Source organism: Lytechinus pictus, chromosome 13 (assembly GCF_037042905.1).
Source record: "Lytechinus pictus isolate F3 Inbred chromosome 13, Lp3.0, whole genome shotgun sequence".
NCBI classification, from domain to species: Eukaryota; Metazoa; Echinodermata; class Echinoidea; order Temnopleuroida; family Toxopneustidae; genus Lytechinus; species Lytechinus pictus.
The window spans coordinates 17,729-42,566 of record NC_087257.1 but is presented as its reverse complement, the minus strand read 5'-3'; positions in this window follow the sequence as shown (position 1 = coordinate 42,566).

Genomic DNA, 24,838 nt, shown 5'->3' with positions numbered 1-24,838 from the left:
CATTAGAATATCTAAAAACGATTCTAAATTTAGATGAAGATCGAAATGAAATTTTGAACGATGCAAAATGATCCACAATTGCCGAAATAACAATAAGGAAAAAAAAAATAACCTCCAATTAACTCCTCTCTCTCTATCTCTCTCTGCCAGGCCGTATGACAGTCGCTTTTCCTTGGGGGGGGGGGGGGGGAGGTGGATTATCTGGGAGAGTGTGTGATTGTTTACTTAACGATTACCATTCCTGCAAAGACTTTGCTGATATCGGGGATGGGGGGGAGGGCGAGTGAAAGTTGCTTGGAATTTGAAATTGGGGTGCCGATGAGATCCATTTTTTAACACAAAGTTTCGTAATGTTGATTTCTCTTAGGGCTGGCTTCTTATTGTAAATTTTAGTGAGTGGAATTGTTTTGCACAAGACAAGTCCGGCTGCGCTGCACACGCGTTTACTGTGTGATGTACCGGTAGATACACGGCCACCCTCGTCTCCTCTCGAGTTTACTGGAGTCCACTAGGCCAGTGTCTAGCCACTTGTACAAGAACAAGTTTTGCATTTGCCTGTTTTTGAAAGAGCCTCTATTTCGAGGCTCGGGTTGTGGAGTAGGGATTTTCGTTTATTTGGTTCTCTGGTTATATCATTGTTATTCTTTTAGGGCCATTAGAACTAGTGCGTCCCCCAAAAAAAACTACTTTTGAAATGGCTGCCAAGTACAAAAATATATCATTTTGGGGGGAAAGACTTAGATATTATGGAAGCCGATAAAGTCAACCTTAAAATGACACCAAAAAGTTGGAAAACTATTCATGCTTGAGCGAGCACTGTCCACTGAAACAAAGGGTATGAAAATTAGGCTAAGCTGGAATTAGCCTTCCATTTTCTGCCAGTTTTTGAGTGGCAAATCAGTTGGCTTTGGAACTTGGAAAGTCAAGGGCATTGTGATAAATCATTGATCAACCGTGACCAGTTTTGGTTGTTTAAGCAAGTTTCATAAATTATTGAATTGAACTTTAATGCATGAGTGAATTACATAAATTCCACATTTCTTGGACAGCATTTCAACATTATCATGTGGCTCTCAGCAATGTGTTCATGGGAGTCGGGAGGAGAATAGGGGGTGAGAAAGAAGTGGGAGAAGTAGGTTGATGGAATAAGGGTCAACAGAACATTTTAGCCCCTCCCTCTCTCCCCTTCTGTTGAGTATTATTGTCACGTACGCGTGAAGTCCAGAGCAGAATGTTGATCTAATGATAAATTCTGAATTAGGGCATCAACCTTTTCCTATCAACAATTTATCAGTAAATCAACTATTTCAATGTGCAATGTGATCATTCAAACATTCAGTTTTTCAATAAATTATTTCATAAATCATCATCAGTCAATTTCTTGGTAATCATTCAATGAACAAAAAATGACTATCAGCCACCGGTCACTTCAGTGGCAGTTAAGTTTTGAATAGGCTACCATCCAGGAAGTGAGAGAGATGGGGGGGTGGGCTTGGATCATCGAGGTGGAGATACAATTGTGACAAAGAGGAATGCCCTTTTAACCGAGTCTTACCATATCTCGCCCTCTTGCTGTAACAGTACCATCACATTACTCTGACTCTCACAAACACACTCCTGAGGTCCATAAGATGATAGGCTCCACTAAATTTCCTGTTCACTCAACCATCATTCTTACAAGTTTCAAAAATCATATTTGTTGGGGAAAATCCAGCGTAAGTGTTACCTTCCCCTTAAAGGGATGGTCCGGGCTGGAAGTATTTATAGCTTAATAAATAGAGTAGAATTCACTGAGCAAAATGCCGAACAATATATCCAAATCGGATAACAAATAACAAAGTTATTGAATTTTAAAGTTTAGCAATATTTTGTGAAAACAGTCGTCATGAATATTCATTAGGTGGGCTGATGATGTCACATCCCCACTTGTTCTTTTGTATTTTATTATATGAAATTAGGTTTATTCAATTTTTTCCCCCAAGAACTAGAAAAATTGGATTGACAACTGATTTGTGCATTAGATATTTAAACCAATTACTGAAGACTGAGAGTTGCAGCTCTGTGATTAGCTTGAAGTAGAAGTTTGCCTTGGTGAGAAACACTCGGTTAAACTGTTCAGTATAGGACCTACCTTTAGTTTTCAAATGGAATTCAATCTCAACAAAACAATACATTCACGCCCCTTCCCCACTGCCATGTCATCACCATCGCCATATAATCATAATCATTGTAATCATCAAAACTAGGATTATTATCATAATTATTCTCAGCACTTTCATCACTCTCATTAAAACCGTTATCATCATAAAACATTCCCGACCTTTCGTTGGAAGAACACGAACGCCTTTTTACGACGTTAGTTGATTTTAGAAGAGTTTTTGGGCCCGTCGTCATGGTCTTAAAACTCTGTCCTGCAATGCAAATTGTGTGACATGAGATTTTTTTTTCCTTTTGCATCTGGAACGGAAACATTCAATTGCGTTTCGTGTGCAAAATTCTGGTTGCTACTATGGTAACAGCGATATATCCGATTTAGGACGACTTTCCAAATCCACATTTGGTTCCTCCCAGAGCTCGAGAGGCCGCCCGGGGGCCCACTTTCATTGAAGAGTGGATACCAGGCGCAACAACGCGTAAAAAGGGAAAGAGTGGGTAAGTACGTTACGTATATGCCTATGTAACGTTATAAAGGTGTCAAAAACGATGATTAAAATACTGAAACATATATTTCCAATACTTGTAGGGTTTCACAAGCTAAATAATTGTTGAAAGATGCATTTTCATAATCTGGAAAAGACTTGCTTCCCTTGTTTAGGGTACTTTTCGAAACCCCATGGTCGTGCCTGGTATCCACTCATCAATGGAAGTGGTCCCCCTGAATTTGAATCTAACCCCCCCCCCCCATTTCTGGGGAAAGTAAAACATAATACCCTTTACATCGTGTGCTAGAGGCGTATCGTTTGTGTAGAAGGAGTGAACAAAAGAAACAAAAGAAACCCGCATGCAAACGTATTGCATACGCTGTGTACATATGCGAAATGAGTTCGGCTAGAGAGTTGATCTGACCTATGGAACCAATTGCCAGTCATCCACCAATAATCCACATAAAATGCAATATCGATCCGATGGACTGTAATGATCTATATCTAAGCCTTAATTTAGTAAGTTGTTCCTCACTCAATATGTACTCGATTTGTTAAAAAAATAACACTTTCTTATCCATGTCATATTCTATTTTAGGTCCTGCATTTCGAATATCTCCAGCCATCAGTCGTAATACATGCATGTATGGCGCGCGGGTGTCGCGGGAAAGAATTCGCATCTGTAGGGCATGTAACCCCCCTGTAACACAAATCTTAGCATTGATTGTAGAGCAGTTTTCTACGTTTGATTCTATTGACTATAATGTACAATCAATCTTAAAAATCAAGTGTATGATTGAGCGTCAAATTTTGTGTTAGGGGACCCTAATATTAGCGTCCGTGATGATTGCGAAAGGTGGCAATTAATTAATCATCACCGCGGGCGGCGGAGCAGAGGATATATCCTTTGTTCATAGGGTGCATCAATAATTGTCCCCCACCGCAAAATATTATCCTCTGATCCGCCGCCCATGATCATCACTATTATTGCTACCATAATCATTAATTTTGTCGTAATAAAATATTCTGTTGATCAATAATCACGATTATTATTAACATTATTATCTCAACATTATAATTATTATCATCACCATCCTTGTCATTGCCATCATCGTTGGGATTACAATAATTATAATCATCACCATCATTACCTTTATTTTCGATATCATCATCACGATCATGTCTTATTTTTTTTATTCACACACCATTATGTTTATAAATTTAAAAAACAATGCTATCGTCATCATCATTACCACCACTTTCATCCTCATTCTCCTTATCTCGCTTCATTATCACACCATCATTATTACCATCACCATTAAAATCATCCTCGATCATCATTCCATTTTCACAAACGCTGACAAATTGTAGTAGTTCCGTGATTGGACAATGTGGTTTGGGAGGATTCATTGGGGTCAAGAAAGCACAATTAGAGATCATCAGAGATCATTGCGTAACTTCAGTTGAAACGGATTCTTCCTATTGTTAGTTGTTAATTGTAATTTTCACACCTTCTTTGTTCGCAAAACGTGCGAGACGGTGTAATTAATCGAACCCATTCAAGTCGCTCCAGGGCGTTCACGTCAAAGCTTCAAAGGGATATTAAGAGTTATCTTTCCAAAAACGAAGTAGCTCAAGTGCATTGGGGTCTTAAAAACAATAAAACAAAGTCTTGACCTATACAAACTAGAACCAGCTCATGTCATCATGGAGGCTGATGTATGCCTCTCCCAAGTAATTAAAGTATCTAAATGGTGTATATCTATCTTGTATACCACTAACATGGCGCAGTCACATTTCCCTTATGGCGACCGTACGGCGAGTCGAAAACAGCCGTTTAAACGTTTTTGTACCAGCTACGCATAGTTTGTTTGAACATAAATGAATAAAACGGCTGTTTTAGACTTTCCGTACGTAGATGAAAGGACAGAAAGCGCAATATGAATAAGAACCACCGGAGAAAGATGCAACATTCAAAATTAGGTATGCCATTACTTGCATTGATATTGTCATAGATCTCGCCCATGAGTCCACTCCGCAGAGAACGAATAGCTAAGGAGATTGAGAACTAAACATGACTGGGAATGGATGAGGATTTTAACAAGTTGTATGCATAAATACGAATGCTAGTACCCATGAGCACTGGCGGATCAAGGGGGTGAATTATCGGATAGTCTAATAGTACTTGGTCTACTTATTAGTTCGTCCAACTTCACGTGGTCTAAACCCATTTCGTCTACAACCAGTTCGTCTAATATCCAATTCGACTAATTCCCACTTGGTCTAATTTTCATTTCGTGCCTATTTAATGCCTATGTAACGTTATAAAGGTGTCAAAAACGATAATTAAAATACTGAAACATATATTTCCAATACTTGTAGGGTTTCACAAACTAAATAATTGTTGAAAGATGCATTTTCATAATCTGGAAAAGACTTGCTTCCCTTGTTTAGGGTACTTTTCGAAACCCCATGGTCGTGCCTGGTATCCACTCATCAATGGAAGTGGTCCCCCTTAATTTGAATCTAACCCCCCCCCCCATTTCTGGGGAAAGTAAAACATAATACCCTTTACATCGTGTGCTAGAGTCGTATCGTTTGTGTAGAAGGAGTGAACAAAAGAAACCCGCATGCAAACGTATTGCATACGCTGTGTACATATGCGAAATGGGTTTGGCTAGAGAGTTGATCTGACCTATGGAACAAATTGCCAGTCATCCATTAATAATCCACATTAAATGCAATATCGTTTCGATGGACTGTAATGATCTATATCTAAGCCTTAATTTAGTAAGTTTTTCCTCACTCAATATGTACTCGATTTGTTTGAAAAACCACTTTCTTATCCATGTCATATTCTATTTTAGGTCCTGCATTTCGAATATCTCCAGCCATCAGTCGTAATACATGCATGTATGGCGCGCGGGTGTCGCGGGAAAGAATTCGCATCTGTAGGGCATGTAACCCCCCTGTAACACAAATCTTAGCATTGATTGTAGAGCAGTTTTCTACGTTTGATTCTATTGACTATAATGTACAATCAATCTTAAAAATCAAGTGTATGATTGAGCGTCAACTTTTGTGTTAGGGGACCCTAATATTAGCGTCCGTGATGATTGCGAAAGGTGGCAATTAATTAATCATCACCGCGGGCGGCGGAGCAGAGGATATATCCTTTGTTCATAGGGTGCATCAATAATTGTCCCCCACCGCAAAATATTATCCTCTGATCCGCCGCCCATGATCATCACTATTATTGCTACCATAATCATCAATTTTGTCGTAATAAAATATTCTGTTGATCAATAATCACGATTATTATTACCATCATTATCTCAACATTATAATTATTATCATCACCATCCTTGTCATTGCCATCATCGTTGGGATTACAATAATTATAATCATCACCATCATTACCTTTATTTTCGATATCATCATCACGATCATGTCTTATTTTTTTTATTCACACACCATTATGTTTATAAATTTAGAAAACAATGCTATCGTCATCATCATTACCACCACTTTCATCCTCATATTCCTTATCTTGCTTCATTATCACACCATCATTATTACCATCACCATTAAAATCATCCTCGATCATCATTCCATTTTCACAAACGCTGACAAATTGTAGTAGTTCCGTGATTGGACAATGTGGTTTGGGAGAATTCATTGGGGTCAAGAAAGCACAATTAGAGATCATCAGAGATCATTGCGTAACTTCAGTTGAAACGGATTCTTCCTATTGTTAGTTGTTAATTGTAATTTTCACACCTTCTTTGTTCGCAAAACGTGCGAGACGGTGTAATTAATCGAACCCATTCAAGTCACTCCAGGGCGTTCACGTCAAAGCTTCAAAGGGATATTAAGAGTTATCTTTCCAAAAACGAAGTAGCTCAAGTGCATTGGGGTCTTAAAAACAATAAAACAAAGTCTTGACCTATACAAACTAGAACCAGCTCATGTCATCATGGAGGCTGATGTATGCCTCTCCCAAGTAATTAAAGTATCTAAATGGTGTATATCTATCTTGTATACCACTAACATGGCGCAGTCACATTTCCCTTATGGCGACCGTACGGCGAGTCGAAAACAGCCGTTTAAACGTTTTTGTACCAGCTACGCATAGTTTGTTTGAACATAAATGAATAAAACGGCTGTTTTAGACTCTCCGTACGTAGATGAAAGGACAGAAAGCGCAATATGAATAAGAACCACCGGAGAAAGATGCAACATTCAAAATTAGGTATGCCATTACTTGCATTGATATTGTCATAGATCTCGCCCATGAGTCCACTCCGCAGAGAACGAATAGCTAAGGAGATTGAGAACTAAACATGACTGGGAATGGATGAGGATTTTAACAAGTTGTATGCATAAATACGAATGCTAGTACCCATGAGCACTGGCGGATCAAGGGGGTGAATTATCGGATAGTCTAATAGCACTTGGTCTACTTATTAGTTCGTCCAACTTCACGTGGTCTAAACCCATTTCGTCTACAACCAGTTCGTCTAATTTCCAATTCGTCTAATTCCCACTTGGTCTAAGTTTCATTTCGTCTAATTTTCATATGGTCTATTGACCGTATGGTCTAATTTCCACTTGGTCTAATATCCACTTGGTCTAATGACCACTTGGTCTAATAGCCCAATGGTCTAATGACCACTTGGGCTAATCGTCACTTGGTCTAATTTTCATTTGGTCTAATTCACACTTGGTCTATTAAATGTCCATTTATTCTTATATAACACCATTCATTATTATTTATTTGATCTAGAATTAACAAATATGGTAATGGATAAATAAATAAAAATCACCGTATTTTCAAGATTTGGTGATGTAAATATACGTCACTCTACGTATTCCAATATCGAGGGGCGCACGTGTGAAAAAATTCACCAGAAAATTGAAAACAATTAAGTCACCAAACTATACAAATTAGACCAAGTGGCATGTAGACGAAATTAATTTTGAGACTATCTGGAAATTAAACAAACTGGAAATTAAACAAACTGGAAATAAGACCAAGTGGCATGTAGACGAAATGAATGTTGAGACTATCTGGAAATTAAACAAACTGGAAATTAGACAAACTGGAAATTAGCAGAAGTGGAAATTTAACCAACTGAATAATGGACCAAGTGAGGATTAGACCAACTGCACATTAGACCAAGTGCAATATAGACCAAATGAATAATGGACCAAGTGACGATTAGCCATACTGGGCATTAGACCAATTGGCTATTAGACCAAGTGGTCATTAGACCAAGTGGTCATTAGAGCAAAAGAGAATTGGACTAAGTGGGTTTAGCCTGAATGTTGTTAGCCCATCTGATGATTAGACCAAGTGATAACAGAATAAATAGACCAACCGTCAGTAAACTATCCAGGGGGGGGGGTGCACAGCCGGCCCGTGCCCCCCCCCCCCCCTTCTGAGAAGCAAAATAAAAATTGTAATGTAAAAATGCAAGTCAATGTTCATATTTCATCACTAATTTCAGATCATTACTTTTGATCAAGTCATTTCATGATATTAAGAAAAGTTATTACAAATATTGAATAATGAACATGGCTTATCCAAGTTTCCATCATTCTCATAATTTTGCGTTCCTAATACCCCAGTCGTATTTGCTCTACGGCGGGCGTACGGACAGTCGAAAACAGCTGTTTTATCAATTTTTATTCAGACCACGTATTTGTAGCTATTACAAAAAAAATGTTAAAATGGCTGTTTTCGACTCACCGTACGGCCGCAGTAGAGCAAATATGACCGAGGTAAGCTAGGGGACGTTACAGGGGTTCACCCCACTGCTTTGATTAAATCTTTTGCTGGTATTTTTTTTTGGGGTTATGAAAAGACCTAATTTGTGGGTGAAAACCTCTGTCAATTTTTTATTCAACTCGAACTCCACCTTTCAAAAATCCTGCGTACGCTACTGCAAAAGGTAGAGCTATTGGTAGGTAGAGTAAAGAGAATTTTGTTTCGTGGTAAAGCTCTGCCTCAAAACTACCATGTATTGTGTATGCTTGCGCGCACATGGTATTCGATTGATATTGTTTCAGTGGGCGGGTATACAGCAAGAACGATACGGAGTTGTTACTAAACTTTTCTGAGGACTAATTCGGAGGAATCACGTACCAGTGACAATGCGGCCGTATTTGTCAGCGCTTTTTTGAATTATTATTAGGCGTGGCTTTAATCATATATGAGCGAACAGAGCTCTGCAAGCTGATTCAGTGAGTCCAGCGCAAAGGTCCAGCGCCTGTAGACGTTGTGCGCGGTCGCCGCGGCTGATCGAATGCTTCGAGGGATTGCATTTTACTTCCAGGCGCGGCGCTAGTACCCGAAACAAAAACTATTTCCCTTTCCATCTTTGTCAGGAATTTACGGGAATTATATACATATTTTGGAAGCTCTCATCATCAGGTACTAAGCATGAATTAGCGATTTGCCAGAGCAAAATTTTTGCGTCCAGGTTCTTGTCCCTTTTAATATTTGTCACGCCTTCCAACCAATTCATTAGGCTGGGTTCACATAGAAGTATACTATTCGGGTATACGGTGCACGTTTTCGAGGGCACGCCAATAGCTTGAATCGAACAATAGGATTTCCTAATACCGGGTCACATGAGAGGGCACTATACGAAAATGCCGTATAGCTGCGTATAGTATAGTATAGTGGGAATCGTACTTGTTCGATTTTCGTGCAGCGTATACAGACGTGGCAGGTGGTGTTCTGAATTTCCCTATAATAATCACTGTGTGCGTTGGTTAAATGAGGTAAGTTCAAATGAAATGATTTCTTGGTACTCATTTTATTGGAATTTCTTAGCACATGCCGTCATATTTAAGTTATCCAGCACTTCAGAGTTTATCTCATGCACATGCTTTATGATTTATGTGGGCTCTGCATTTTACGTTCTGTCTTTTTTGACCTTGAAATGACTGAAGATACAAGGTCAAAAAGGTCCGCAGCGAATGCTACTTGAGCTATGTTGTTGTGTATCACTGAGTCATGTTTAATTAATTACTTAATTATTCTTATAATAAGTCGATAATAATGTGGAAATAGATTTCATTCAATAAAATATTGTTTATAAAATGATTTATTTATTATTTCACTTTTGCTATGATTTCACAGAGCTGGGATGGGGGAGTAGAATCAAGCTCCCCCTAAAAATAACGTCATCAAAGCAAAAATATGAATGATTGATAAAATAAATTAGGCTGATACAGGTTTGAAATCTTAAAATATAAATTTGGAAACATAACTACAGTATTTCCAATAACATTCCTCAACCCCCCCCCCCTCCCCCATAAATAAAATTTTAGTTTTTAGTGTGCAAAATCATATGGCTCAAATAACCCCATCTCGACGGACTGGCTGAACTAACCCCATTGAAAAAAATCATTAAAAGTTGTATTAAATAGAAGTTTAATAATTTGCAGAGGTGACTTCTCTGCTTGAAGTTAGTCCAAAACAAGCTTATTTTCGAATCTTAGTAAGTTATGTAGAAAAAATATGATTTTTTTTTTCAGAAATTAACTTCAGCTAGGAAAAAAATGTGTTTTGTCATACTTATAAGTCCTGGGCCCCGTTGCATAAAACTTTTGCCAGATTTTTTAAATAGCAAAAATCAGGGAATTATTTTGGACTCAATTAGAAACTCTGTATTTTATTTCGCAAGAGTTTTTCTGTGGCCAAAAAAAAAGTAGGACACGCGTGCTACTATTATGTGATTCGCCATGCCCATATAGCGTATAGCGAATAGCGAATAGAGAATACCGTATACTTCTATGTGAACCCAGCCTTACGGCACACTTCGTCATTCATTATACTAGTAGTTGCACCCTCAAGTTCTCACGGCAAACAATAGAGGTAAGGAACTCCTCTATACGCGCCAATAAATTCCTCTTGGCTTGCCAGCCCAATGCCCGCGAACAATAGAGGTGCCAAAACGCGGCTGCACGGGCTCGTTATGTCACTCCCACGTACGTTCATCCCTCCAACTCAGTGTAAAAAGTGGGCGGAGCTTAATCGGATTTTCGGGCCTAGCAACCCTGTTAGCAACGCCTGTTAGCATCGTTTGGCTCAATCTCCATAATGTCTGCGATATTAAAATCCTACAAACTGATGGAATTATTCAAATTTAGTAAGGCTATGAATGTTTATCATTTACACTGACTATCGGTGTACAAACTCATACCGAATTTAAAGGCAATTGCCGGTTATATTACGAATTATCAGTCATTTTGATGAGTGATGCAAAGTGCCAAAATTTATGAAAATATAGCGTAAATTTTATATTGCATTTCAAAATCCTTATTTTCAATATCCTCATAATTTTTTGTTGTTTTAAAAAATATCTTATTACATTTACCAGAATTTTCCCGACCTGATAACGTTAATAGATTACTGTTTCTCGGCTTTATGAGGAAATGCCAGACCTTCAAAATCAGGTTAATTTTTGTTATATTTCTAACAGAAAATTGTTAGATTCGAACTACTATACCAACTTTACGCCCGAAGGAGGGTTATCATCTCGTATTGTTGTGTAAATGATACATAGCAATTCATTTTAGGAGTGTATTAATCCATGTTAGATAATCTTTTTCACGATGAGTTTTGTAATGAAGATAAAAAATCAAGTTCATTCTTGGCACGCGAGCCGCAGAATGATAAATTTTAGCGTGCGCAGACGGGGCTGATCCCTAGTGTGTCGGACGGGATTATCTAGTCCCATACTGGCCATGCTGGTTTCGGGTGGTATATTCTACGTACATTTTCCCCTTGCGATGACCACTGTCCAGTGTTATATTGCTTAATGTTGATACTTAATCTGTGAAATGAATAGTTTACCGATATCTAAAAATGCTCTAATATACCTGACACATGATTGATCTCATTTTCGACTTTTATTATTTCTTTCGACGTGCATGAATTACAAAAAGTCAATCTTAGAATGTGTACATTGACTGTATATACTCTAGTTAAAAATGAAAGAATTGTCAAGGCTTGGGAAATATCGTGTTAAGTTTGCCCAATGTCATGATTATCTCACTGTATGTTAAACAGATCACAGAATGACTGTAAACTTTGTAAATTCCACGGCTGCCTCCACGAACTGGGACATGAAGACGACATGGCGGCTCCTGATTTGTTAAAATAAAAATGATGGCAATATTTACAACAATTTTGAATCATACAACTGCGATAAACCAGGCTCTCGTGATTCGGCGGATAGTCCCTATAACCATTGCAAGAAAGCAAAACATAATTTCGTAATGACCTGGGCTGATTGGCACTTTGCGAGAAATGTCTCGTTTTTATACTTTCGGCCATGCAATCTAAAGCACTTTTTAAAAAATCTTTCTAACAGTAGTTTATTAATTTTAAGAATTAAAAAAATGTAGTTTCTGTGTTGAAAACGGAGGGAAGATTAGAGAAGCCTTTCGGCTCTCAATCCAGCTCCTCTTCCTCCTCCTTTTGTATATACCATCCCTTTATCTTTCTTATTTCTAATAGTAATTCCTGTTTTTATCGTGTAAATATTAAGTTTTTACCTTTTATCATAATGGGATCCTACTATAAGCTTTCCAGCTGTCCGAGATTACTGATTTTAATGCTACTGTATTTTATTTTGGTGACTGTATTCAATACAGTCAATAAATTGATTTTATTAGCCAATCTGGCTAAACAAATTCAATTCATCGATCAATCAGTCAATTTTCTGCTGGTCCCATTAGCCCCCTTTCTCTGCTACTGACTATAGGTGATATAGGGAGGGGGGGGGGAATAATCATCATCTCACCGTGCTCACTGCCGCCCCAGACAAGTGTGTTTGATATATTTTAATTGCAAGGGCTTCTCCTCCTCCTTCTATATCTCCCTGTTCTCTCTTTCTTTGTTTTTGCTTTTATATATCTCAAAGATCAGCTCTCCCTATTTAAATTTCCACTGTCTTCTATTATTCATTCCCTCCTGTTATGGTCAAGCTTCCTCAAATAAAGCTTGCCCTAATAATATTTGCCCCTCTGTCATTCTACCGGCCTGCAAACTCCTTTTGGCCCCTTAATTCTTTTTTTCTCTCGGCCTCGACCCCTCCCCAATCTATTTCATCCAACCCTTTTCACTCCCCCAACTCACCATGATTATAATTTATAATCACAAGAGCCTGGTAAAATAGGCATATTGAAGGTCTTACTTTCATTTTAACAAATAATTTGAGTGCCCCCCCCCCCCCGGCGGTCATGCAGGTCGGCTTCATATGTTCCATAATGGTGTAGGCGGTCGTGGAATTTACAAAACATATAGTTGTTTTATATTTTCTGTTTAACATATACCGAGATGCTGATGACATTGGACAAACTTAACACGATATTTCCCAAACCTATATTTTAACTATACAGTCAATGTTCTTGACATCAAGTTGACTTATTGTAATTAAGGAAAGAAATAATAATCACCGAAAATGAAATAATTTATGTGTCAGGTATATTCCAAGCATTTTTAGACATCGGTAAAGTATGAATTTCATAGACTGAGTATCAAAATAAAACACTTAAACTGCACAGTGGTCATCGCGAGGGGAAAAGGTACGTAAAATATACCACCTGACTCCAGTATCGGACTGGATAATCTGAACGGACAGCCAGGGCGATCAGCCTCGTCTGCACACGCTAAAATTTAGCATTATGCGGCTCGCGTGCTAAGAATGAACTTGATTTGTCTGTTCATTACGTAACTCATCGTGAAAAATGTTATCCAACATTGATTGCTACACTCGTAATATTTAATGTTATGTACGATATACACAAAATTATGAGAAGATAACCCTTCTTCGGGAGAACAATGGTATAGTAGTTCGAATCTAACTATTTTCTTTTAGAAATATAACAAAAAACAACCTGATTTTGAAGCCTAAAATTTTCTTATGAATGATGGAGAAAATAAGCTACCAACGTTATCAGGTCGGGAAAATTCTATTTAATGTATTAAGATATTTTTTAAAACAACAAAAAATTATGGGGATATTGAAAATAAGGATTTTGAAATGCTATATAAAATTTACGCTATATTTTCATAAATTTTGGCATATTGTATCACTCATCAAAATGACTGGTAATTCGCTTTCTTACACACACTTGCTTATAATTTCGATATAGGTTGATACACCGATAGTCAATATAAATGATAAACATTCATAGTCTTACTACAGTGCCGGCCGCAGGAAACGTCACGCCCGAGCACGCAAACACCCTAGGGGGCTTTTGCGTCTAACCGAGGGTATTCAAGGGGAGCAGACGAGGGCATTTTCCCGGGCTCGCAGTTTCCTGCGTGCTATATAATATTGGCCGTGCCCGCACTTATCCTCGGGTGCCCTAGGGTACGTACATTGCATTATGTTTACATGTGCATGTACTTTGGTTATCTTGTGATAGACCATTATGTTTTTAAACTAGCGTGATCGGAATCTATTGTAGATTATTATTTTTTTGTAGATGTTATTTTTTTTTTTTTTTAATTCTGTTTTCCCTTATTCCCTCTTTCCCTTTCTTCCTTCATGTTTTATTCTGTCTTTGTTTCTTTCAAATAATGAAGGAATTCTTTTTATTTCTTTCTCTTTTCCTCCATTTTTCTTACTTTTCTCTCCTTATATTTTTTCTTTCATACATTTATTCATCTTCCCTTCCTTTATTTTAATTCTTTATTTCTTTATTCATTACAAGTAATGACGGAAACCATTCTCTCTTTTATTCAAACTTTTTTCCTCTTAATTTTTCCTTATTTTTTTCTTTCGTCTCAATTCATTTCTTGTTTCCTCATTATGTTCTCTTTTCTTTCTTCCGCTCACCCTCCCTTCCCCTTTCTTAATTATATTTTGTTAACAAGTCTAACATTGTGTAGCCTTTTTGTTGATTTTTTGGCCTGGCTCGGTCGATCCGATGGTACATAGTGCTTTGTCGATTGTCCCGTATTTAATTTTGTGAAATCTGGTCACCCTGGCTGGAACATCGAATTTATTGTATTTCATTTACCGCAATGAATCTAATCGATTAATCTAATTTGATGCATTAGGTAAACTTTTTTTCCTTACGCCTTACGTGGGAGGCATACATGTATCATACAAACTTGTTTTAAAAAAATAGGACACAATTGTGATTTAATGTCATGGAGATCAATTCTCTATCTTTTGGGATATTTTTTTTCCATACGCACCCATTCTCTCCCTTCATCGTAAACAATACACCTAATCCCATCTCCTTATTGTGAACAGTGTAAGAACTAGAAAACATTTGAAACATTCTTCCCTGAGTTTAACGGGGTGCACAGGGTGGAATCCGGAAAGAAGAAAGAAAGGGATATCAACAAAAAATAATTAAAATAGATAAAAGGCATTAATAAGCAGACTTAATTTTTTTTGTAAATCAAAATTGACAAGTTATTAACAGAGTGAATGTTAACAAACATTAATGACAAACTTAAAATAAAACAGAATTATGAATATCAAGGGCATTTGCGAATTCTCATTATGTTAAAACAAACGTGCGTTCAATATTGGGATCGTCAATTCGTTGACATGGTTGATACAACCATAATAAAGGGAATGAAAGGTGAAAACGAATACTAGTATGACCAAGATCATACAAAGTAGACGTGCAAAAAGCAAACACAAGCAAAACTGGTTGTGCTCATCGATTTTTTATTTGGTTCTTTTGTTATTGTCAACAGTCTGGTAGAGTCTTGCTCCCCGCCCACACATTTGATCTCCTTTGATCACAATGTCATCCGCTTCCCAATTTATGACAGGATGTTCATAGAAATGAGGAGGGGGGATTAATTTGTTGATACGCTAACAACAATAAATGAGGATGTTCTTTTCATTTCGGTTCAAATCGGGTCTCTAAAACCCTCACCCTATAAAAAATATAAATTTACCTAAATGCAATAGATGTAACAGATTTATCTTTTTGCTAAAACATCTGATTACATTACCTGCTCTCTATTGCGGTTTTTAAGTTACATTGGTAGATATTCGAATTGGGAAGAGATGAAAGTGGTGGAAATAATAAAGGAGAAGAAGGAAGAGGAGGATGAGAAAAATGAAGAGGGGTTGCAGCTTCATAGTGAGAACAACCACATATATTTCGCGCAATTTTATATAAAATTATAGATGGGATTAAAACGAATATTAATATCCCTGATACACCTACATGATGATAATAACACGAATAATTGACGTCGAAGTAAAGATTAAACTATCATATTTACGAACTGCGGTTTTATATTGTTAGATTTGTCGGACATCAATTAAAGTTATAAACATTGTTTATTTATTAATTTTATTTCAGTAAAGCAAGATTTTCCTTCGAAATATATTTTGTTATATGAATTGGAAATGATAAAACCAAGTCACAACTTGGTATAATAAAGAATTCAGTGTTATATGGCAGCTAAAAATAATAATACATGACATTTGTAAAGCGCACTTTCCATCTTGATTGGATGCTCAATGCGCTCCAGAGCAAAGCAGCACAAGCTATTTACATAATGTAACTATTTAAAAAAATTCTAGCACATTTAGCTTCAATGTTTAAACACATACCCAAGTAAAAGTATGTTTTCGAAAGCTACTATGAGGCTGTTCTCACTACGTTCCTAAAACTAGTTTACTGGGAACCGGTTCAGAAAGCCAGTTTGGAAGATCGCTTTGCTATAGCGTTCTCACTTGATCACACGAAAGTGGTTTTCAAAATCACTTCACGTAAAGCGCTCTTGTTGCTATGGAAACGCTCTCAGTGGGGTGACACGTTTCGCGCGAAATTCGAAACCGCAGCATAGGCATTCTACACCTGTCGTGTGGAGTAGCGCGCTCAAAATGTGCGAAGATCGCTTCCCGAAGAACGGTTGTGTCCTCACTTACGCTAAAACCACTTTTCCGACGCGAAGCGATCTTGAAAACTACATCGCGAGGTGGTCTTCCAAACTGGTTTGGAAGAGCGCTTCCAAGAGCGCTTCGACCGTTCTCACTTAGCGTTAAACTAGTTTCCACTAAACTAGTTTCCAGTAAACTAGTTTAAGGAACTGAGTGAGAACAGCCTCTATGACGTAGTGTGTGGAATGGGTACTTAACGAGTTAATTATCACTTGCCGACAAAGCAAGAATGGAGCTATACAAACCATTCTTTTGTTAAGAGTTATGGTGGGTGCTCACGCAAACGCTAACTATCAAATCTAACAATTCTTTTCGGGGAACAACGGAATTAGTCAAGCCAAGTTAAAGAATGAAAGCCCCGTCCCGGTTCACCTCTATATAGTCGAAAATCCTTTTAATCATCACGTGTGAGCATTACTGAGTAAAACAAGTTTCATAACTAAGTACCGCAGAACTATATGGTATCCATATTACCATGAAACACTAAGCCCCCTCTATTTTCTCTTTCTCCCCTTTCCCCTTCTTTTCTTCGCTCCCTTCTGCTTCTCTCACTTTTTCTATTTTCCTTCTCATTTTCCCTCCATCCCTTCCTATTTGCCTTTTTCTTTAATTTTTCTTTCTTGAATGAGCGGATGTTAATTCGGGACAAGTTTTTAATTGATGCAACGAGAGCAGGAAATTGTGAGCAAGGTGAGAGAAAATAATTACAAGATTGAGCGCAAGAATGTTTAATACTTGTCATCAGCGTAAAAATGGGCAGATGCGAGTTACTAACGTATTTTCTGATATGAAAAACTGGACAATTTTATTATGTCTCCCTTCTTCATTTCATTTAATATCCCCCTCCTTATCATTCTCTCTTTCTCATTCTGTCCTTCCTTTTCTTCCTTTGACTCTTCTCCCCTTCGATTTTCAATCTATTTTCCTTTTCCCTATTTTCTTTCTGTCTCACCTTCCCTTTTTTTATCCCCTCTGTTTTCTTCTCGATTTTCACCTTTTCCTTATTTCTTTTCTTTACCCCCTCTCCCTCTTTCTCCTCTTCGCCCCCCCCCCCTATTTTCTCTTTCTCCTCTTTCCCCTTCTCTCACTTTTTTCTATTTCTCTTATCTCTTTCCTTCTCGTCTTCAATCCATCCCTTCATATTCGCCTTTTCTTTCATTTTTGGTTTCTTCTTCTCCCTTTTATCTACATCTCGTAGATCCGCGCCTGAAAGGCATGTCAGGGTATATAAAAAGGATGACCATGCAGGGAAACAATAGAGTAAATAGTTATAGGACGACCTCCGGAATGTAGGGTCAACATCTACAAATACCTGCTCCTTTGTCAGAAACTCATTTACAATCACGACTAACCATGTGAGTGAATGAAATAACGGACACCACGGAAAGAATATTAATATATAGGAAATGACCCTTTATGCTGGTCCCAGTGTGTAATCAAACACAATTAGTAATTCGGTGAAAAAGCCTAAAATCCCAGTTATCAACCCAAAACTTTGTAATTTTCATAACAGATTTTATCCACGATAAATATTCGAAAACTTATGCTTGATATGAGATAAAAATCACATGCAGTCTTGAATGTGTCAAATCAGTCCTCTTCTTTCGACCAAGAATGCACGGCCGAACATCCTACAGAAACACCCTAGGATAGACGCGGGACTACCCTCGGGCGCTCCCCTAGGGCACTCATGTCCTAGGGGAGCGGACGCGGGCGTCTTCCCTCGTCCGCTCCCCTCAAATGTCCGCTACGGGCTACCGCGTTCGCCCTAGGGGGCACTGTGACGTTTCCCGCGGCCGGCACTGTAAATTTAAACGATTTCATTAGTTTTTAGGATTTTAATATCGCAGACAATTTGGAGAGTGAGCAAGAAGATGCTCGTAAGCGTCGCTAACAAGACTGTTAGGCGACCTACCGCGAGAGGGCTTTTATAATGGCGGGCTCCACTGAGTTGATACATAGCCTATAGGCGGTTCACGTACGTGCTCCGCGATGGTCAGAGGGGTGCTCTATTGATATGCAAATTCAACCTCATTAACTTCATGGCGTGCAAGCCCGTGCGTGAAAAGTAATGAGAGCGTGCACACGCGTTTGCACACCCCTCCCGGATATTGACGTCTCGCCTAAATAAAAGAAGACAAAAAAATCTATATATAGATAATGACCAATTAAAAAAAAAAGGATTAGGTGGACACTTGCAACTATTAGTTTTCAAGTCTTGTGAAATTTTTAAAACCAAATTTGTGATGACTAGGTACCTGGTTTGGGAGTGGAGCATAATTTTGTACCCTTGCATCTAGCCAGAACACCACAGCTCCCCCGAGGAAGCCTTCACTAGGCCGAGCACCACAAGCCTTCACTAGACAGACCACCACAACTCCCCGAGAAAGCCTTCACTAGGCAGACCACCACAACTCCCCCGAGGAAGCATTCACTTAGTCTACAATTGTAGACCCACATCTGCAGTGTGTGTATCACAGCTGATTCAAGGAGTCTGCATAGCAGACTAGGTCTACTAGAGCCTGCAGATCTGGGTCTACAACATGTTTGACCAATGTACACGAAACGTGTACACAAGGCGGAGCTTGCTGAAACCCTCCGTTGCCAGTAGATACCATGATTGACAGCAGATTTGTGGAAGTAGGGGCAAGAGAGGGATTAGGATCCAGCTGTTCTGACCATTTCTTATCTTGTGGAATTTAAACAAATAGGGTATACTCCTCTTTCACTTTTGGGGCTTGCTACATACACATAGGATCCATATACATGCATAGATACATATATGAATGTACTTGAGTAGTCAGGAGATGGAATGGTTTGGATGATAGGTCCATGATGATACCAAAGTCTGTAATAGCTCATGGTTATAATAGCATAGGGCATATTTTGAAACATTTTTTGTTACAGCAAGGAACGTGTATGGAACTAATACAGTATATGAATGTGTAGAAGATGCCCTGATCACCCCCCCCCCCCCGGGTCTTTTATAAGTGACATGAAATAAACCTTGTCTTTTTCTTTCTTTCTCTTCCTTTTTTTCTTTTTTCCTCTTTTCATTCTTCTTGATTTTTTTTTTCTTTTCCTCTTTTCTTCTCTTTTGTTTTCTTTCTTTTTTCTCTCTTCTTTTCTCTTTATATCTTCCTTTCTTTCCTTTCCTTTCTTCCTTTTTCTTTCTTTCATTCATTCATTTTTTCCTTCCTTTTTTTTCATTTTTATCTCTTTCTCTCTCTCTCTCTTTCTTTCTTTCATTCTTTCCCTTCCTCCTCCTTTCTTATTTTTTCTAATTTTATTTTCATTTTTATTTCATTTGCTCTCTCATTCTTCTTCCTTTCCTCCAATGTCCTGTTTTTTTTATGTTATTTATCATCCTACGTGTATCTTTATCATTTCTACAATATAATGGAACTGATTGATTAAAGGACAAGTCCACCCCAACAAAACTTGATTTGAATAAAAAGAGAAAAATTCAACAAGCATAAAACTGAAAATTTCATCAAAATCGGATGTAAAATAAGAAAGTTATGACATTTAAAAGTTTCGCTTCATTTCACAAAACAGTTTGATATGCACATCTCGGTCGGTATGCAAATGAGGGAACTGATGACATCACTCACTCACTATTTCTTTTGTATTTTATTATATGAAATGTGAAATATTTTTATTTTCTTGTCATTGTCATGGTGAAATGAAGTTTCATTCCTCCCTGAACACGTTTAACATTTTATGCTTCAGGCAAAGAGGTCCTAATCATCAAATTCGTAAAAATTGAAATATTGTGTAATTCAAACAATAAAAAACAAAAGAAATATTGAGTGAGTGACATCATCGACTCTCTCATTTGGATGTAACTGGCTCGTTCATATAACTATTTTGTTAAAAATAAGCGAAACTTGGAAATGTCATAACTTTCTTATTTTACATCCGATTTTGATGAAATTTTCAGCATTGTGCTTGTCTGATCTTTCTCTATTGATTCAAATCAACATTTTTCTGAGGTAGACTTGACCTTTAATGAACCAAACCGTTTTCTAAAGTACAAAATAAGAAACTATATGAAATTTTAGCGTGCAACATTAACCTTATGTACTACTCACATAAGATATGACTTGTTCTCCTTTCTTATACCCTCTTTATTTCTTCCCCTTCCTTTCCTTCTTGTTATCTTTTCTTTCTCTTTCTCTTTGTCTCTTTTCTTCTTTTCCGTTCCTTCTTCTTACATCTTAATAAATTAAGTTTTGTTTGCCCTGCCATTAGCATTTAGTTTCACATTTTCTTTATAATTCTATTCTTTCGACTTCAATGTTTCCTTCTTCATTAAGCCTATTGTGAATGTTTTGATGTTTTGTTTTATGGCTAATATCAAATAAAGATAAATTATATATATTTCATTTACAGATGAGATTCAGACATCCCCATTGCACATGAAATACAGGGGCCGCGGAAGCGGGGGGGGGGGGGGTGACCCCACTTTCAAAGCCGTGTACATAATCGTAAAAATGACCATATGATTGTGATTTTTTGCGTCATCAGCCCCCCCCCCCCCTACTTTGAAAACCATTTCCACGGCCCCTGAAATATACACTGTTCATCATCACACCGGACACCTCGGGCCCACCCTGGATCCGCCTATGAAATGCATTTTTTTTTTAGAAGAAGTAGCATACACTACAGCAGTGGCGTACCTAGGATTTTCCACAGGAGGGGAAAATTTGCCCGCCAAAAAATTTGACAAGCAAAAAAAAAAGAAAGAAAAGGTCCTCAATCGAAAATAAAGGTTTTCGTACCAGAAAAAATATTGACATGCAAAAAAAAGAAAAAGGCCTTCAAGTTTGTCAAGGGGGGGGGGGGCAATAAAGGTCTTTCAAGCTCGTCAGGGGGGGGGGGGGCAGGGATATGTCTTTTGTATGGGTTGTGGCTCGTCAGGGGGGGGCAGATTGCCCCCCCCCCCCCCCCCGTAGGTACGCTAGTGCACTACAGCCAATATAACTGGTAAGCACATATTTAACAGACAACAAAAAAAAATTACCTACTTTCCACAATTCAAATCCAACAAATTAATATTTTGAAACAAAATAATTATCCTTCAAAGCACTGGGGCATAGTACATGTAAGCAGTTTGCACTAATGAGTAAAGCATCAAGGCATATAGCTCCCGGGCATACCAATATGCAACTTTCACATCTTTGGCATCGACATTGCATGTGTTGACAAAGCTAATTGTTTTCATATTCAGTTCATTCAGCAGGATTGGCTGATTTAAATCACGTTGATTTTAATCGCGATTTAAATCGCGATTTAAATCACTGTGATCATTTTTTTCAAATCATTGATTTAAAGGTCATATCCACCCCAGAAAAGTTTAATTTAATAAACATAGAGAAAAATCAAACAAGAATAACGCTGGAAACTACATCAAAATTGGATGTAAAATAGCTTATGATAACATTTTAAAGTTTCGCTTATTTTTCACAAAACAGATGGGTGTTTTATAAAGCTGTTCGTAAGTTAAGAGCGACTTTAAGAACGATTTGAGATCCTTTCTTGTGGTAAATTGTATATACATTGGCGATGGTTTATCGCGTAAGAAGTGTTCACCAGTCGTTCTTTAAGTCGCTCTTAACTTGTGAACAGCTTTATGAAACGGCCCCCAGTTATAATGACAATTCAGTGATATGAAAATTAGAGAGTCGATGATGTCACTCACTCACTATTGCTTTTGCATTTTTACTGTTTGAATTATACAACATTTCAATTTTTACGAATTTAACAAATAGGACCCTCTTGTTTGAACTACAAAATGTTAAAACAATGTAATCCCACATGGTCAGGGAGGAATGATTTTTTTTCATAAAAATATTTCATATTTCACATAATAAAATACAAAAAAAATGAGTGATGTCATCGCCCTAATTTGCATACCGACAAGGATTTGCATATAACCACGGTTTTGTGAAATTAAGCAAAAATTTTAAACGTCATTACTTTCTTCTTTTAGATCGGATTTTGATGAAATTTTCAGCGTTATGCTTGTCTGATTTTCTCTTACTATTCAAAGCAGCTTTTTGTTGGGGTGCATGACTTTTCCTTTAAATCACTTCCATTGAAACATGTACAAATTATTTGGGATTTTTTATTGTTTGTGGCAGTTTTACTTTTTAAATTAAAAAGAGAAAGATTTTACCAACTTTATATCATGAGAACAGGAATAAATCCTTCATATCTACTCAGAACAATTGAAATCAAATCAATGAAATCAAGTCAATCTTGCAAAACCAAAGATGAACATGTAGCCTACATTATATGCGACCCCAACTCAACTTGTATGTATGAGTAGACTTTGTTAATAGTAAAACAAATTTCTTGTTTCTTTATGTCAAAATTCAAAAGTGTTTTAGAGGGCAGTTTTCAAGAAAGTAAAGGAACTCTGAACTTATTAGGCTGAATCTCAACATGATAGATTTTTGCCAGGATGGGTTATAACCATGGATCCTATACTAGAAAAAGCCTGTTCAGACATTCTGAGTAGGATTGTGCTTCATTCAGCCAGTTCACTGAAAAAGGTTCAGTAATTTAAGTACATGTACATTTATTTTAAAATATGTATGAATGTTCTTGGCAAAGGGCACTAACATGACTAAATCATAACAACTATACATTTTAGTGCCCTTTGCCAAAATGATTTATGTTTGTACATTTTTAAGTGAATATTTTGAATTGAGTACAATAAAAGTAAAAATCGGCAACGTCCCTGCTTACCCAATACACCGATATTTTAACATTTCTATTCCTTTACATGTTCCTGTATTCAAATAAATAGGCCGACACAGTAGTATAAGGGAACCCGTTTTCTTATTTTAGCAAAACTGCTGCTAAAATACTAGTTTTCCAGTTTATTGTAAACGAAATCATTTAAATCAACTTGCAAGTTTGTCAAAACTTTGCAAGCCAATGCTTTGAAACAGTCAAATAGTTCCAACTATGGCTCAAAGAAGAACTTAAAGGAATTGTCCAGGCTGGAGAAATTATGATACATGTATCAATAAATAAAGTAAAATTCACAGAGTAAAATACTGAAATTTGATCAAAATCGGATAACAAATAACAAAGTTATTGAATTTTAAAGATTTCTTTTCGATTATTCCGGTAAAACATTTCTAGGCATGTCTTCATGAATATCCGTTAGTTGGGCTTATGATGGCATATCTCAACTTGTTCTTTTGATTATGATTATGTGAAATTAGGTTTATTAAAAAGGAATTTACCAAGAACTAAAAACAATTGAATTGGCAACTAATTAAGTACATTAGTTATTTATTGCCGCAACTTATTTCATCATAATGGAGACACATTATTTACACATGTATAAAAAAAATGAAACAATTATGATTTCATGTTATAAGAAAAAGGAAAGAGGGAATGTGACATCATCAACCCACCAAATGAACATTCATGACGATGTAAATATAACTGTTTTCACAAAATACTGATAAACTTTAAAATACAATAACTTTGTTATTTGTCATCCAATTTTGGTGAAATTTTCATCATTTTACTCTATTTATTTAGATCTGAATATTTTCAGCCCGGTCCATTCCTTTAAGGTTGATACAAACAAAAATAAATGCAGTCGGTCAAAGCTTTGAAAGCCAATGCTTTGAAAGAGTCGTTCCAACTGTGGCTCAAAGAACAACTTGGGGTTGAAACAAACAAAAGATAAATGCAGTTTTCTTTAACATGTATGATCTTCAATCCTTGACCTGAAAATAAAATTTAAAAAATATATCTCTTTGGAGAACTTGAATCTCTGAGTCATGGAATTCTTCCAAATAAACTGATCCTCATTAAATACCAAGAGCTTTGAAAATGAGCACCAACTTTGCATGTTTGCAGCATTAGCTGTACCAAGACAGTTCCTTTGAACCAATAAGTAGAAGCTTTCTACATGTACTATAGACACAGCAGAAAATGTCAGCTTCTTTATGGCTTTAATATTTTCTATAAATTATATTTTGACTGGATTTGATTATGAAATAGTTAAGAATAATTTTGGTGGTGAAATGCATAATTTTAAAATTGATGTCAGTGTAAAGGGTTATATTTTGGGTGTTTGCACTTTGTTAAAAAAAAATTGTTAGAAAAAATCAGATTGAAATTTAAAAAAAATCTGATTAAATCAAATAGATCCGATTTAGGTTTATATAAAAAAATTGCCAACATTTTCATTCAGCATACTTTTGAGTTTGAAACTAC